Raw genomic sequence first — 17,206 nt, forward strand, 5'->3', positions numbered from 1 at the left:
CTATTCACAAACAAAAATCCCTAATTCCTGGAACCATTTTAGTAAATACCTTTTGCACTCTTTCTTAGTCCTTCACAGCTTTCCTAAAGTTTGGCAACCAGAACTGAACACAATATTCCTGTTTATGAAAGATTAATCATAATTTCCTTGCCCTTCTACTCCATGTTTCAACTTTTAAAAAGGTTTGACAACCTGCTCTGCTGCTTTCAACACTTATGAGAGATAGTCACTGTTTCTTTATCCCATTTAGAGTTCTCCCTTCCAAATTGTATTCCATCTCCCCATTCTCCTTACCAAAAATTAACACTTCACAATAACGTGTGTTAAGTTTCACCTCCCTTATGACTGTCCATTCCACCAAGTGGTTTATTAATAATCTTTCTCACAGCTTCTACACTTCTAAGTTTTGTATCATCTACAAAATTGGATGTTGTTCCTTGTACATATTGGTATTAGTTTATTATTGTCACTTGTACTGAGGTACAGTGGAAAAACTTGTCTTGCATACCATTCGTACAGATCAATTCATTACACGGTGTATTAAGGTAGTACAGAGTAAAAACAATAACAGAGTACAGAGTAAAGTGTCACAGCTACAGGAAAGTGCATTGCAGGTAGACAATAAGGTGCACAGTCATAGCAACGTAGATTGTGAGGTCAAGAGTCCATCTCATCGTATAAGGGAACCGTTCAATAGTCTTATCACAGTGGTATAGAAGCTGTCCTTGAGCCTGGTGGTATGTGCCCTCAGGCTTCTGTATCTTCTGACTGATGGGAGAGGGGAGAAGGGAAATGACCTGGGTGGATGGGTGTCTTTGATTATGCTGGCTGCTTCACCAAGGCAGTGAGAGGTATAGACAGAGTCCATGGAGGGGAGGCTGGTTTCCGTGATGTGCTGAGCTGTGTTCACAGTTTCTTGCAGTCCCGGGCAGAGCAGTTGCCATACCAAGTTGTGATGCATCCAGATAGGTGAGTGTCAAAGGGGACATACCAAATTACTTTAGCCTCCTGAGGAAGTAGAGGCGCTGGTGAGCTTTCTTGGTTGTGGTGTCTACGTGGTTGGACCAAGACAGCCCATTGGTGATGTTCACTCCTCGGAACTTGAAGCTCTCAACCCTCTCAACCACAGCACTATTGATGTAGACAGAAGCATGAAGTCAATTAAGAAACACGGTGGTACTAGTACTAACCTTGGGGAACACCACTTTATACTTTCTTCCAGTCTGAGAAATAGCCTTTCCTTCTTCTCTCACACATATACTCCAAACCAATTGCAATTCACTCCTTAAACCTTGCTATCACCTCATCAAAAAATTCTATCAAGTAGTCAAATACAATTTGCTATTAATAAATCCATGCTGGCATTCCCAAATCAATCCACACTTGTCCGAGTGACTGCTAATTCTGTCCCTAATTATCAGTTCTAAAAGCTCCCCCTTCCATTCATACCCAGCCCTACCATCAAATTTCAAATAAGTGACCTGAATTAATTGAACACAGTTTTTCAACAAAGCTGTGCAGTTTCTGATCCTCCAGTCGTCATATCTGCAAATGTTTGGACGTATGGCCAATACCTCTTCAATTTACACCCTAATTTCCCTCAGGAACCTTAGGTACATCCTATTGGATTGGCTTGACGTTTCCACTTTAAGTCTAGCCAACGTTTCTTGTACCTCTTCTTTGTCAATTATTAACTAAAGCTGCACCTGTTTTATTTAGACTCCAATGGCATCTGCTTTCTAGGCAAAACCCAACAAAACATATTTATTTAATGTCTTGGCCAAGTCCTCTGCCTCCATTAATAAATCTCCTTCTTGGTTCCTGATTATAAACTAGTTTTGAGAGGAAAAGTAGGGTGAGTTTACAATCCTACAAGGATTTTTGGATCCTGTTTCACGTATTTTCTCATGCTCTCGCTTTGCCCTTCTCAATTCCTTTTTAACTTTCCGTCTGAATGTACTATAATCAGCCCAGTTATCACTTCTGTCATCAAGCTGACATCTGTCTTATGCCAGTTTTCCTGCTTTATTTTGCTCTCTACCATTTTGGTCCTCAGGGAGTTCAAGCTTTAATTGTCTTTTCTCCCTAGTGGAAAGGTACAAAGAGTGTAACTGAATCCTCTCATTCTCACTGTTTAATTACAGTTTTGCCTGTCATTTTTTGATTCCAATTTTAGAGTAGGAAACAAACCCTTAGGCCTACAATGTCCATATTGGCCATCAAATACCTATCTACACTAATTCCATTTTCTAGCATGGGGTCTATAGCATTCTATGCCACGGCATTTCACATGCTCATGAAAATACTTCTCAAATGTTGTGAGAATACCTGCCTCCACCACCTATTCAGGCAATGCAGTCCAGATTTCAATCACCCCTAGGTGAGAAAAGTTCTTCCTTGAATCCACTTTAAATCACCTACCCCTTGCCTTAAACCTATGCCCTCTGGTTTTAGACAATCTGATATGGGGTAAAAAATCTGCCCTATCTATGCCCTCATTACTTTGCATATAGGTTCTCCCCAGCTGATGAATGGACTTATGCACAGCCCGTACATAAGAATGAACATTTGCTGGCTGCTGCAGGCATCTACTGCCATGTGGGAAATTGGTTTACAGCCACATTACAGACACATGAATATGAAGGGAATGGAGGGATAGGGATGATGCACAGGAGGAGGACATTTAGTATAAATTGGCATCAAGATCGGCACAACATCGTGGGCTGAATGGCCTGTCCCATGCTGTACTGTTCTATGTTCTGATCACTGTTGTTTTGTTGCCAAAGACTATCCTCCTCTCAAGTAATACCACCACCAACCTTTTTATACTGGCTTTCTCCCCTCTTCCTTTCCAGTCCTGATGAAGGGTATCGACCCAAAATGTTGACTGTCCATTTCCCACCATAGATGCTGCCTGACCCGCTGAGTTCCTCCAGCATTTTGTGTGTTGCACCAACTTTCATATGATTTGCAAGCTTACTAAACATGTCTCCTACATTTGCATCCAGATCATTAATGTATATAAGAGAAAAGGTCCCAGCATTGATCCCTGTGGTGCATCGCTGATCACAGGTTTCCAATCACAGAAACAACACACGACCATCAGCCCCTACTCCTAACCCCAAGCCAGTTTTGAATCCTATCTGCCAAATTGTCCATGTGTCATCTTGTCCTTCCCCATCTTTCTTGATGATCTGTATCCAGAACTAATTCGTATTGTGTCCTTTCTTCACAATTCCATGTGGCATCATCCCATGTAGCTAATTGCCCCTGCAGCTTTCCAACCATGTTTAATCAGTTTCCATGAGCATCTCTGCATTTGGCATCATGCTATTTTTCTTAGTTTGTCACTGCCTGCAGATGTTGATTATCTAGCTTGTGGGATACCTCTGGAAGGTATGCATGTATAATTTCTCCAAAATCAGTGTAACTGGGCGCATTGTGTTCATAAGAAATAACAATGTTCTTGCATGCATCATTTCCCTTCAGCTTGAGCAAGCAGTACAGATGATTTTTGTTAGCACTTATATCTGTCAACTTCACTATTTGCACATGGCCAGTGAAGCATTTATGTACATAGAACATAGAAGAGTACAGCACAAGAACAGGCCCTTCAGCCCATGATGTCTGTGCTGAGCATGATGCCAAATTAAACTAAACAACTCTGCTTGCACATGATCCATATCCTTCCATTCCCAGCATATTCAAGTGCCTATCTAAAAGCATCTTGAATGACACTATCGTATCTGCTTCAACTACTACCCTTGGTAGCATGTTTTAGGCATCTATCACTCTCTGTGTAAAAAACTTGACCTGCACATCCCCTTTAAACTTTCCCCCTCTCACTTCAAAACTATGTCTCTGGTATTTGACATTTCTATCCTGGGTAAAAGATTCTGGCTGTCTACTCTATCTATGCCTCTCTAACTTCTATGAGGTCTCCCCTCAGCCTCCAATGCTCCAGAGTAAATAACCCAAGTTTGTCCAATCTTTCCTTATAGCTAATACCCTCTAATCCTGGAATCTTCCTGGTAAACCTCTTCTGAACTCTCTCCTAAACCTCCACATCCTTCCCGTGATGGGGCGACCAGAAGTGCACACAATACTCCAGAGTTTTATACAACTGTATCATGACTTCCTGACTCTGTCTCTAGTGATGAAGGTAAGCATGCCATATGCCTCTTTACCACTCTATCCATATGCATTGCCACTTTCAGGGTGGTATGGACTTGGACCCCAAGACCCCTTTGTACATCAATGCTGTTAAGGGTCCTGCCATCAAGCGTAAACTTTCACCTTATATTTGACCTCCCAAAGTGCAACATTTGTCCGGATTAAACTCCATCTCCCATATCTCCATCCATAACTGTAACTGATCGATATCCTGCTGTATCCTTGGACGACTTCCTTCACTGTCCACAATTCCACCAATTTTTGTGTCATCTGCAAACTTACTAACCCACCCATCTACCTTTTCATCCAAGTCATTTATATATATCACAAACAACAATCTACATGCACAGTAAATCTACTAACACATAAAAACAAAACAACACATCAACATTGAAGAACACAATGATGCTGTGGAGGAACTCAGCAGGCCAGGCAGCATCCGTGGAGAAAAGCAGGCGGTCAACGTTTCAGGTCAGGACCAATCGAGAAAGGTCCTGACCCAAAACGTTGACTGCCTGCTTTTCTCCACAGATGCTGTCTGGCCTGCTGAGTTCCTCCAGCATCATCGTGTTTTTCTTCTAGATTCCAGCATCCACAGCCCTTTGTTTCTCAACACATTAACATTACATCCCTTCTTATGTTAATTAAAACATTCTTACTTTCTTAGTCTTGAACTCATTTTTTATAATCTTTCAGACATGAAGGAGGTTTACACTTATGCAATGAATAATGCTTAGTGATTTCCAGATGACTGTTGCATCAACTGGGATTGCTCAATTTCTTCTTTGGCCTCGAGATTATCAAATTCAAACTTGCTGTCTGTTTTGTGTTTTGTGTAATGGCTTGCAAACCACGCAATGCTGTGATCAATGTACCCTTTGTAGCAGTCACTTCAAAATGCTGCATGCCATTTGGAGTTATTCGCTTACCTAATGCTTTTCACATAGGTTCTGCAAGATGAGTGTAAATGGGCACAAATCTGTAGAATATTCATAAGAAATAACAATGTTCTTTCTTGTATGATTTCCCTTCAGTTTGAGCAAGTGGTGCAGCTGTTTTTTGTTAGCACTGAAATCTGTCAACTTCATTACTTGTACATGAGTGAGGCATGATCTTATGATGGGTGAAACCTTAGTAGGTGTAAGCTTCCTGAATTGAATGGTGGCCTGCTATCCATCATCAGGGTGGCATGGTTTTACAGCAGTTGGTGCTGCTAACCCACAACTTCAGGGTCCTAGGTTCAATCCTGACTTTGGGTGCCATGAAGGCATGTTCTCTCCCTGACCATGAGTGTAGATGGGCCAAAAGATCAGCAGGATCCAGTGGGTCAAAGGGCCTGTTTCTGTGCTGTACAACCCTGAGTTGTTGATTCCATGACCGCATAAGTTTCTGCCAGGTGCTCGGGTTTCCTCCCACAAGCCAAGGACATTCCAATAGGCTAATTGGCTGCTGTAAATTACCCTTTGTATAAGCACAAAGAATCAGAGGAGAGATAACAGGTGTGTGTGAAGAAGAACGAGTTGCAAAGGTGCAAGGAAATAATGAGGGCGAATGGAATTGTTGGAAGCTGGCTTGGATCCCATTGCCAAAATGGCCTCCATTTGTTTTGTAATGGGTAAGATAATATTTAATATATAATACAGAACATTAAACAGTGTAAAAATTGTGATCAAACCTTTCAATGACAGCTTTCAGAGATGTTGAACTAACAATTTCTACACTGGGGATTTACTATAGTCATCAACAGTTACAAGGATGTGATCAGAAGATTGTAGATCTGCAAAGTCAATACCAATCCAGGGTCCTTTGGGTGGTTCTGATATTTGTATTGCTGGACACACTAGATGGTGTTTCTATTGTGTTCAACCAAACAATCGACTTCTGGGAATCATAAATATGTCATTAACAAATACTTATATTTCATGATTCCTTGATAATCTTCATGAGCGATGTCTATAACGTTTTCCATTAGTGACTATGGAATGACAATACAGTCATCTGACAACACAAAACCTGAGATAGGTGCAATCGTCAATTCCTTAAAAAGTTTATGCAAATGTGGTGCTTAGAAACATAAGAGTCTACAGATGCTGGAATCCAGAGCAATAAACAATCTGCTGGGGGAGCTCAGCCATCTGTGGGGGAAAGGAATTGTCAATGTTTCAGGTCAAAACTCTACATCAGGACTGAGAGTGGTGGGGGTGGGGGTTGGGACACAGCTGCTGGAGGGAGATAAAGCAGGAACATAAAGGGCTACCACTGCTCATCTCTGATAAGTAAAGGAGGTGATAATGGGAACTGTTAGGGGGAGAGGTGACTGGCAGATGGAACCAAAACTTGATAGGCGAGGGGGTAGGGAGAACACTTGTGGGTGGACTGTGTGTGCAGTGGGTGGATGGGACCAGGACAGGGAGGGGGATGAATATGGGTGATGGGGGGGGGGCCAAAGAGGGAGATGGGAAAGGGGACAAAAATGGGAGGACTGGAGGAGAACCAGAAGGAAAGAGAGGGGTGGAGGAACGGGAAGAACACCACCAGAGGGGAGGGTTATGTAAAACCACTGAATGTATCAATGGTGCTGGGGTGGAGAGGGTTGAGAGCTTCAGGTTCCAAGGTGTTAACATCACCAATGCCTGTCCTGGTCCAACCACGTAGATGCCACAGCCAAGAAAGCTCAACAAAGTCCCTACTTCCTCAGAAGGCTAAGGAAATTCAGCACATCCCCATTGACCCTCACCAATTTTTGTAGATGCACCATAGAAAGCATCCTATCTGGATACATCCCAGCTTTGGTATGGCAACTGCTCTGCCCGAGACTGCAAGAAACTGCAGGGAGTTGTGGACAAAAACCAGCCTCCCCTCCATGGTCTACACTTTTCACTGCCTTGGAAAAGCTGCCAGCATAATCAAAGAACCCTCCCACCTGAGACAATCTCTCTTCCCCTCCGCGCCCCCCCCCCCCTTTCCATCGGGCAGAAGATACAAAAACTTGAAAACACACACGACCAGGCTGAGGGACAGCTTTTATCCCACTGTTATACGACTCTTGAATGGATCTTGAACATTGAATATGAACTCTTGACCTCATCATGGCCCTTGCACCTTATTGTCTACCTGCACTGTGCTTTTTCTGTAACTGTAACACTATATTCTGCATTCTGTCATTACTTTTCCCTTGTACTACCTCAAAGAACTTGTTTTGAAATTATTTGTATGGATGGCTTGCAAAACCAAGTTTTTCACTGTATTTCGGTACATGGGACAATAATAAGCCAATACCAACACCAATAGGAAAACTCAACATTCATGCCATTGGGTTGAAGCCCACCCAGGTGTTGTTCCTCCAGTATGCATTGGGCCTCATCCTGGCAGTGGAGAAGGCCAAGGATGGACAGGTTGGTGTGGGAATGGGAAGGGGAATTGAACTGGCTTGCAACTGGGAGCACGGGATGACCATTGCGGACAGATCACAGGTGCTCTGCAAAATGTTTGCCCAGTCTGTGCTTGGTCTCACCGACAGAGAGGACATCACATGCATTCGGTGCTCCCGATGTGGCTTCTTTGTCTGCCTCCATCTATCATTCACCTGCCACTGTCTCCCAACTCCAGCCCCTCTCCCATCCCCTACTAGGCACATTCTACCTATCATCCTTCATCCCTCCTCAGTCCACCAATCACCTCGGGCTCCTGTCTAACCACGCCCCTCTCCTCTTTATACGAGCCACCTCCTCTCTCCACACTCAGTCCTGATGCAGGGTTTTGACCCAAAACATTGACAATTCCTTTCCCCCCTCCACAGATGCTGAGTTCCTCCAGCAGATTGGTTGTTGGTTTTGTGGTGCTTGTGTGATTTCCACAATAGGTTTCTGTTTATGTATCTGATTTTCTGTCATTCACAATGATAGAGAAGTAGCTTGCTTTGTTGCAGCTTTGATTTTAATAATTTGATTGTTTTGAGCAGTGTGTTCACATTCACTTGACGATATGTTATCCTCTAACTTCCCTGACTGATATGTGACATGATAATCACCCTTGGAGTTTAAGTATCCAGTGCTTTATGTGAGTGAACAGCTTGCTGCTACAATTGTTAAAGAGACCATTAGTGGTTTATAGTCTGTCATAACTTCAAAGCTGAAAATCAAAAAACTGCAGATATTGGAAATGTCATATACAATCAAATGAGTCACAGCTTTCTCTATGTAATGGCAAGCAATATTGGAGATATTAGTTAAACACGGTTTGATCAAGTGTACTGCTGATTTGTGAGTTTCATTCCATTTTATCGATGCATTGGTTAGAAGGCAGAGGGGAACTAATGATGTTGCTAAATTATGAATACAAATAAAAAAGGTACAGATCTGGAAATCGGTGAAACTACATATTTCCTGACCTCCTGCTAATGTGTAAAATATTCAGTCAGTGAAGCTTTTGATCTTATGTAGTTATCATTAGACACTAATATTTTGCAAATATTCTTTACCACTTCATTGCCATGGTGCGACAGAATTTTTTTTTATTCTAATGCTATCCTTTCATTGTCCATCAGACCTGTAAAGTCACCTTTTTTCCAGTGGGATAGACCAAGGATGGCTTTGAATGCATAACAATTGGTGAGACTAGGTCATTCTGCATTCATCGCTTAATAGTATGCAAATACAGCTTTAGCATATGGAAGGTACTGAGCATTAGCCTTAACAGTATTTAAATATATATTTTCATCATTGGCTGGTTTGTGCAGCTTTGGATAAATTATACCAAGAATGAGAAAGTCATGTTTCTTCAGTGACTGCAGGTTTAAATGGCTGATTCAGTTACAGTCACAGCTGAAAAAAATCATATCGACTTGATCAAAAATCGACAACAGAAGTCCATTTTAAGTGCTGCTCACACACAGAGTATGTTTAAGCTGAAAGCAACTACATTCCAGGTCCATCATGCTGATCACCAGCAGACGCAGTGATCCTGCATCTGTGATCCATTATGCAGAACTGCCGAGGAAGATGGAAAACAATGGCTACTTTATTAACTGCAATACCAAAGAAACTGGATGTGCTCACAAATGTACAGTTTTATAGAGGAAATACTCAGAGTTTTCTAAAAGAAGAAATATACTCACACAGCATATCAATAAAGTACCTTAACACAATGACAGTACACCTTCAAACTGTGGCAAAGCACAGCTCAAACGCCATCTATAAATTCACAGATGACACCACTGTTAGTAAAATCTCTAATGGCAACAAGGAGGTATACATGAGTGAGAGAGATCGGCTGGTTGAGGGGTGTCACAACAACAACTCAATGTAAGCAAGATCAAGGAATTGATTGTGGATTTCAGGAAGGGGAAGTCGGGAGAACACGCACCAGTCTTGTTCAGGGGTCAGCAGTGGAAAGGATGAGCAGCTTTAAGTTTCTGGGTGTCAACATCTCCAAGGAACTGTCCTGGGCTCAACATATTGATGGCATGCCAGCAGCTCTACTTTGTTAGGAGTTTGAGGAGATTTGGTACATCACCAAAGACTGTTACAAATTTCTACAGATGTACGGTGGAAAGCATTCTGACTGGTTGCATGACAGCTTGGTATGGAGGCTCCAATGTACAGGATTGCAAGACGCTGCATAAGGTTGTAGGCTCAGCTAGCTCCATCACGGGCACAACCCTCCCCCACCATCGAGGACATCTTCAAGAGATGATTCCTCAAGAAGGCGGCATCCACCACTAAGGACCCTCACCATCTGGGACGTACCCTCTTCTTGTTACTACCATCAGGGAGGAGGTACAGGAGCCTGAAGGCCCACACTCAATAATTCAAGAACAGCTTCTTCCCCTCCATCATCAGATATCTGAATGGTCCATGAACTCATGAACACTACCTCATTATTCTTTTCTTCTGCACTATTTATTTTGTAATTTATAGCAATTTTATGTCTTTGCACTGTACTGCTTCTGCAAAACAATACATTTCATTGTCATATAAGAGTGATAATAAACGTGATTCTGATTCTAAAGTTTCAAATTTGAATTCTCTTAAGTTCCAAAAGCACACTCAAAATTTCCTTAGATTTGAGCAATTTCAATGACTTAGCCGAACATACCTACCACCAAATCCAATTGACTGTCACTGCCAGATCATTAGTAACTGGGATTTGCACTAAGGCTAAATAATTATTAAAAATCGCTGCAACACAGAAAGATATGAAGGCAGTCAGTTGCCAGATGACAAGTTGCATGACGGTGTCGCTGTTTTTCCTCTCTTTTGAACAAAGAGAACAATTAGTGGTGAGTACTTGGAATGCACTGCGGGAGAGAGTGGTGGAAGCAGCATCACTAACAGCAGTGAAGAGGTGTCTGGATGAGCACTTGAATTGCCTTGGCATTAAAGGCTATGGGCCAAGTGCTCGAAGATGGGATGAATACAGAAGGGTGCCCACTAGTTGGCATGGACGTGGTGGGCCTGAATGGCTTGTTCCCATGCTGTGTGACCCTTTGATTCTATAATTTCTGCAGTAAAAACCTTTCAAAATTTTCAGTATTTAACCAGCCTCCATTTTAATTAATTAATGATGGAAACAAAATGTCAGTAAATTCAGGTACATTGATAATGTAATTTAATGCTGTCAATACTGCTGTAATTACAACTACAGCTACTCATGTTTGTATATTATCTTCAATGAAGCAAAGCTTTATATTCTAGAAAAGCAGCAGACTCAAAGAACTGTAAGTGTGAAGGAGATTTCTGAGACTGTAACAGGACTAAAAACATTAAAAGTGAGGATCTGCTTTACTTGGAACCAATGTAAATCAGCAACACAGGAGTGATGGGTTGTAACAACCTCAGCCTCAAATTTATTCCCAAATTACATCTTGTAAATGTCTTGTCATTTTTTAAGCTCTACCAGAATTGCAATTTTTTAAAGTAGTGCCTTCCCTTAACTGTTAAGCCTTTGTTTGCTTTTCCTGTGATTGTATCTATTCTAACATCAGTGTGAGATAGGCCCCAGTAGACAGTCCTGAAATGTCAAACCTTGTCTCACCAAGATAAAAGGGAAACTTTGCAGCAATATTTGTTTTGCTGAAGCTTTTTGACTAGCTGATTGTTGAGCTTCTAAGTATAGGTTATTGACAGAATTTCCACAATGCCAAGCAAGGAACAGGAAGGAACAGGTTTATTTCCATCAAGCCTGGGTTTGACCATTCACCTAATGGTGAAGCTTAAGTAAGTAATCATTCACCTTGTAATGCCAAGGGATCAGAAACTAAATGAGTATCAGGCGTATCCACAGGTGAGCACAATTACAATGTTTAAACATTTAGACAGGTACATGGATAGGAAAAGCTTCAAAGGGATGTGGGTCAAATGCAGCCAAATGGAACCTGCTCAGATAGGCAACTTGGTCAGCATGGTTGAGTTGGGCCTAAGGACCTGCTTCTGTGCTGTATAACTCTATGACTCTATTAGTTATCTGTAAGATTTAATGGAGCCTCCATGTTAGTTTCCTGATTGGTTCTCAGGATCTATAAAACTTGCAGCAGTTTACAAGAAAGGGGCTATGTTGTAAGCAAATTTGTGTACAATTACATTGTGTAGAAATATGTCGAAGGATGGCTTGGATTTCAATAGGGCCCTGACATTTTCACAGCATCTATGGAGATACCGGAAGGGCAAGAGTACAACAGAAAGATGGTGGTAAAATGTGAAAGATTTTTAAGGTACATTATCAGATCCAGAACAATATAACCACATCAATATTGTTGCATGGCTCTAGCTGCAGTACTGCAAAAATTCAAGGATCTCACCAAGGCAGTTAACATTGACTCACCATCATATGTCTGATACTTTCTATGTAGCCTGTCAGGGACACCACCTAAGCTTAAACATTGTCATTTCTTCCTTTAATAGAACATAGAACATTGCAGCACATGAACAGGCCCTTCAGCCCATGATGTTGTGCTGAACTACTTACACTAGTGATACCTAATCCCTTCTGCCTGCACATTGGTATTGATATTGGTTGGTATTGGTTTATTATTGTCACTTGTACCGAGGTACAGTGAAAAGCTTGTCTTACAAACCGATCGTACAGGTCAATTCATTACCCAGTGCAATTACATTGAGTTAGTACAAAGTGCGTTGATGCAGTACAGGTAAAAACAGTAACAGTACAGAGTAAAGTGTCACAGCTACAGAGAAAGTACAGTGCAATAAGGTGCAAGGTCACAACAAGGTAGATCGTGAGGTCATAGTCCATCTCATTGTATAAGGGAACCATTCAATAGTCTTATCACAGTGGGGTAGAAGCTGTCCTTAAGTCTGGTGATATGTGCCCTCAGGCACCTGTAACTTCTACCTGATGGAAGAGAAGAGAGAATGTGGGTGGGGTCTTTGATTATGCTGGCTGCTACACCAAGACAACGAGAGGTAAAGACAGAGTCCAAGGAAGGGAGGTTGGTGTCCATGATGCACTGGGCTGTGTCCACAACTCTCTGCAGCTTCTTGCGATCCCGGGCAGAGCAGTTGCCGTAGCAAGCCGTGATACATCCAGATAGGATGCTTTCTATGATGCATTGGTAAAAGTTGGTGAGAGTCAAAGGGGACAAACCAAATTTCTTTAGCCTCCTGAGGAAGTAGAGGCGCTGGTGAGCTTTCTTGGCTGTAGCATCTATGTGATTTGACCAGGACAGGCTGTTGCTGATGTTCACACTCAGGAACTTGAAGCTCTCAACTCTCTCGACCTCAGCACCATTGATGTAGACAGGTGCATGTACACCGCCCCCTTTCCTGAAGTCAATGACCAGCTCTTTTGTTTTGTTGACATTGAGGGAAAGGTTGTTGTCATGACACCATTCCACTAAGCTCTCTATCTCCTTCCTGTACTCCGACTCATCACTGTTTGAGATACAGCCTACAACGGTGGTATCATCTGCAAACTTATAGATGGAGTTAGAGCAGAATCTGGCCACACAGTCGTGAGTGTATAGGGAGTAGAGTAGAGGGCTGAGGACGCAGCCTTGTGGGTCACCAGTGTTGAGAATAATCGTGCTGGAGGTATTGCTGCCTATACTCACTGATTGCGGTCGGTTTGTTAGAAAGTCAAGGATCCAGTTACATGGTCCATATCCCTCCATTTTCTGCAAATTCATGTGCCTATCTAAGAGCCTCTTAAATGCATCAATTGTATCGGCCTTCATCACCACCTCAGCAGTGTATTTCAGACTCCCACCAAACTTCTGTGTACAAAAACTCCCTTGTACATCTCCTTTGAACTTTCCCCCCTCACCTCAAATGCATGCCCTCTTGTATTAGACATTTCTACCCTGGGAAAAAGATACCTGCTATCTACTTTATCTACGCCTCATAATTTTATCAATTTTATCAGGTCTCCCCTTGGTTTCTACCACTCCAGAGAAAACAACCCTAGTTTGTCCAACCTGTCCCTATAGCACATAGCCTCTAATCCAGGCAGCATCCTGGTAAACCTCTTCTGCACCCTCTGCAAAGTCTCCACATCATTCCTACAAAGGGACAACCAGAATTGAATGCAATACTCTGGACGTGGCCGAACCAGAGTCTTATAAAGCTGCAACATAACTTCTTGACTCTTGAACTCAGTGCCTCGACTAATAAAGGCAAGCATGCTATACGCCTTCATAACCAACCTATTGACTAGTGCGGCCACTTTCAGGGAGCTATGGACTTGGCCCCCAAGATCCCTCTGTACATCAACGCCATTAGGTGTCCTGCCATTAACTGTGTACTTTCCCTTTACTTTTGATCTCCCAATATGCAACACCTTACACTTGCCCGGATTAAACTCCATCTGCCATTTCTCTACCCACATCTGCAACTGATCTATACTCCACTTTAGCAACCTTCTACACTATTGACAACATCACCAATCTTTGTGTCAACTGCAAACTTACTAACCCACTCATCCACATGTTCATTTGTGTCATTTATATTTATCACAAACAGCAGAGGTCCCAGTACATGGACCTCCAGCCATAATAAGTCCCATTGACCACTACCCTCTGTCTAGGGGCAAGCCAATTCTGAATCCAAATGGTCAAGTCCCTGTGGATTACATGCATCTTCTGGATGAGCCTACCATGCGAACCTTGTTGAATGCCTTACTAAAATCCATGTAGACAACATCCACTGCTCTACCTCCATTGGTCATCACCTCCTCGAAAAAGTCAATCAAATTAGTAAGACATGACCAGCCCCACACAAAGCCATGCTGACTGTCCCTAATTAGGCCATGCTTTTCCAAATACTCATAAATCCTATCCCTAAGAATCCTCTCCAATAGCTTCCCCCCACTGACGTTAGACTCACTGGTCTATAATTTCCTGGATTATCCCTATTTCCCTTCCTGAATAATGGAACAACATTAGGTACTTGCCAGTCCTCCTGGACCTCGCCTGTGGCTAGAGAGGACACAAAGATCTTGGTCAAGGCCCCAGCAATCTCACCTCTTGCCTCTCTCAATGGGGTATATCACCTGGGGTATATCACATCAGAAACCTTAATGTTCTTCAAGGGACCCAACACTAGCTCTTTCTTTATCTAGCATATTGTCATGCTCCACACTGATCTCACTATCCTCCATCTACTTGGTGAATACTGACACAAAGTACTCATTGATGACCTTGCCCACATCCTCAGCCTCCAAGCACATGTTCTCTCCTTTATCCTTGAGTGGTCCTACCCTCTCCCCAGTTATCCTCTTGCCCTTGATGTATGTATAGAATGCCTTGTGATTCTCTTTAGTCCTACTTGCTGAAGACTTTGCATGGACCCACCTGGCTCTCCTAATTTCCTTCTTGAGTTCCTCAAGGGCCCTGTTCGATTTCAGCTTCCTAAACATTACATATGTTTCCCTTTTTTTCTGGACTAAATTCACAATGTCTCTTGTCATCCAAGGTTTCTTTACCTTGCCATCCTTGTCCTTCCTCCTTACTGGCACATACTGGTCCTGAACTCTGCAGCTGTTCTTTAAACAACCTCCACATGTCAGATGTGGACTTGCCCAAAAACAGCTGTTCCCAATTGACTCTCCTTAGCTCCTGCCTAATGGTGTTGTTATCTGCCCTCCCCCAATTTAATATTTTCCCATAAGGTCTATTCTTATCCTTATTCATAGCTATCTTAAAACTTAGGGAGTTGTGATCACAGTTTCCTAAATGTTCCCCCAATGAAAGGTCAGTCATCTGGCTAGGCTAATTTCCCAATACAAGGTCCAGTACAAACTATCCTCCAGTTGGACTATCCACATACTGTTTTAAGAGGCTCTCCTAGATGTACTAACAAATTCTGTCCCACCTAACCCTCTTATACTAAGGAGGTCCCAGTCTATACTGGGGAAGTTGAAGTCACTCACTAGGACAACCGTGTTGTTTTTACACCTTTCCTTCATCTGCCTGCATATCTGTTCCTCAATTTCCCAGTGGCTATTGGGGGGGTTCTGTAGTATAATCCCATCAGAATGATTGCACCTTCCTTATTTTTGAGCTCTACTCATACAGACTCAGAGGATGAGTCCTACCTTGTATCCCCTCTGAGTGCAGCTGTGATATAGAGTCAAAGAGCACTATAGCACAGAAACAGGGCTTTCAGCCCTTATAGTCCATTCCAGCCTGGTTTTCTGCCTAGTCCCATCTACCTGCACCCGGACCATAGCCCTCCATACCTTTCTCATCCATGTACCTATCCAAACTTCTCTTAAATGTTACAATTGAACCTGCATCCACCACTTCCACTGGCAGCTCGTTCTACACTCACACCACCCTCTGAGTGAAGTAGTTCCCCCTCAGATTCCCCTTAAATATTTCACCTTTCACCCTAAACCTATGACCTCTAGTTCTAGTCTCACCCAGCCTCACCCAGTCTCACCCCATCTATACACCTCATAATTTTGTATACCTCTATAAGATCTCCACTCATTCTCCTGTTCTCCAGGGAATAAAGTCCTGACCTATTCAACCTTTCCCTATAACTCAAGTCCTCAAGTCCCAGCAACATCTGTGTAAATTTTCTCTGCATTCTTTCAAGTTTATTGATATCTTTCCTGTAGGTAGGTGACCAGAACTGCAGACAAAACACTAAGTTTGGCCTCACCAATGTCTTATACAACTTCAACATAACATCCCAACTCCTGTACTCAATGCCCTGATTTATGGCCAACGTGCCAAAAGCTCTCTTTATGACCCTATCTACCTGTGATGGCACTTTCAAAGAATTATGGATCTGTGTTCTACCGCACACTTCAGTGCCCATCTACCTGCACCCAGACCATTCACTGTGTAAGCCTAGCTTGTCCTCTCAAAGTGCCTCACACTTGTATGCATTAAATTCCACCTGCCATTTTTCAGCCTATTTTCCCAGTTGGTCCAGATCACCTTGCAAGTTTTGATAGCCTTCCTTGCTGTCTACTACGCCCCCAATCTTGGTGTCATCCGCAAATTTGCTGATCCAGTTTACCACATTATCATCTAAATGTCCCTGCCCCTGTCATATTGTCTCTGATTAGTCGTGCAACTCCTCCTTCTCTTTTACCTCCCTCCCTATTTCTTCTGGAACATCGAAACCCTGGAACATTAAGCAGTTAACCTTGTCCCTCGCTCAACCAAGTCGCTGTAATGGCCACAACATCATTGTTCCATGTTTTGATCCATCCTCTAAGTTCATCTTCCTTATCCTCAGTACTTCTTGCATTAAAATAAACACACTTCAACTTGTCCGTCCCATTGTGTCTATTACCTTGCTCCTGCCTGTCCTTCCTTACAGACTTACTGGTCATGACATCTACCTTCCTCTCAATCCCTCCACTTTCTGACCTGGTGCTCTGGACTTTCTGCCCTTCCTAATGCTTTTCAAGCCAGCAGGAAACACCCTCAAAAGCTGCTTCTTTTCTCTCCAGCACTTTTCCATCTTGGCTATAGTTAACTGCTTCTTTCCATCACTCAACATAATATTGCAAAGTAGTTCAAGAACTCTGAAAACCTCCCACTCTTCTTTCAAAAAAAATGTTA

At 42.6% G+C, this 17,206-nt stretch overlaps 1 protein-coding gene across 1 annotated transcript in view; it reads right to left on the reverse strand.

Moving 5' to 3' along the window:
- LOC127575957 (glypican-6-like) overlaps positions 1 to 17,206 on the reverse strand; it is a 785,436-nt gene that overhangs the window by 63,343 nt on the left and 704,887 nt on the right.

Source organism: Pristis pectinata, chromosome 11, assembly GCF_009764475.1.
Source record: "Pristis pectinata isolate sPriPec2 chromosome 11, sPriPec2.1.pri, whole genome shotgun sequence".
Classification (NCBI taxonomy): domain Eukaryota; kingdom Metazoa; phylum Chordata; class Chondrichthyes; order Rhinopristiformes; family Pristidae; genus Pristis; species Pristis pectinata.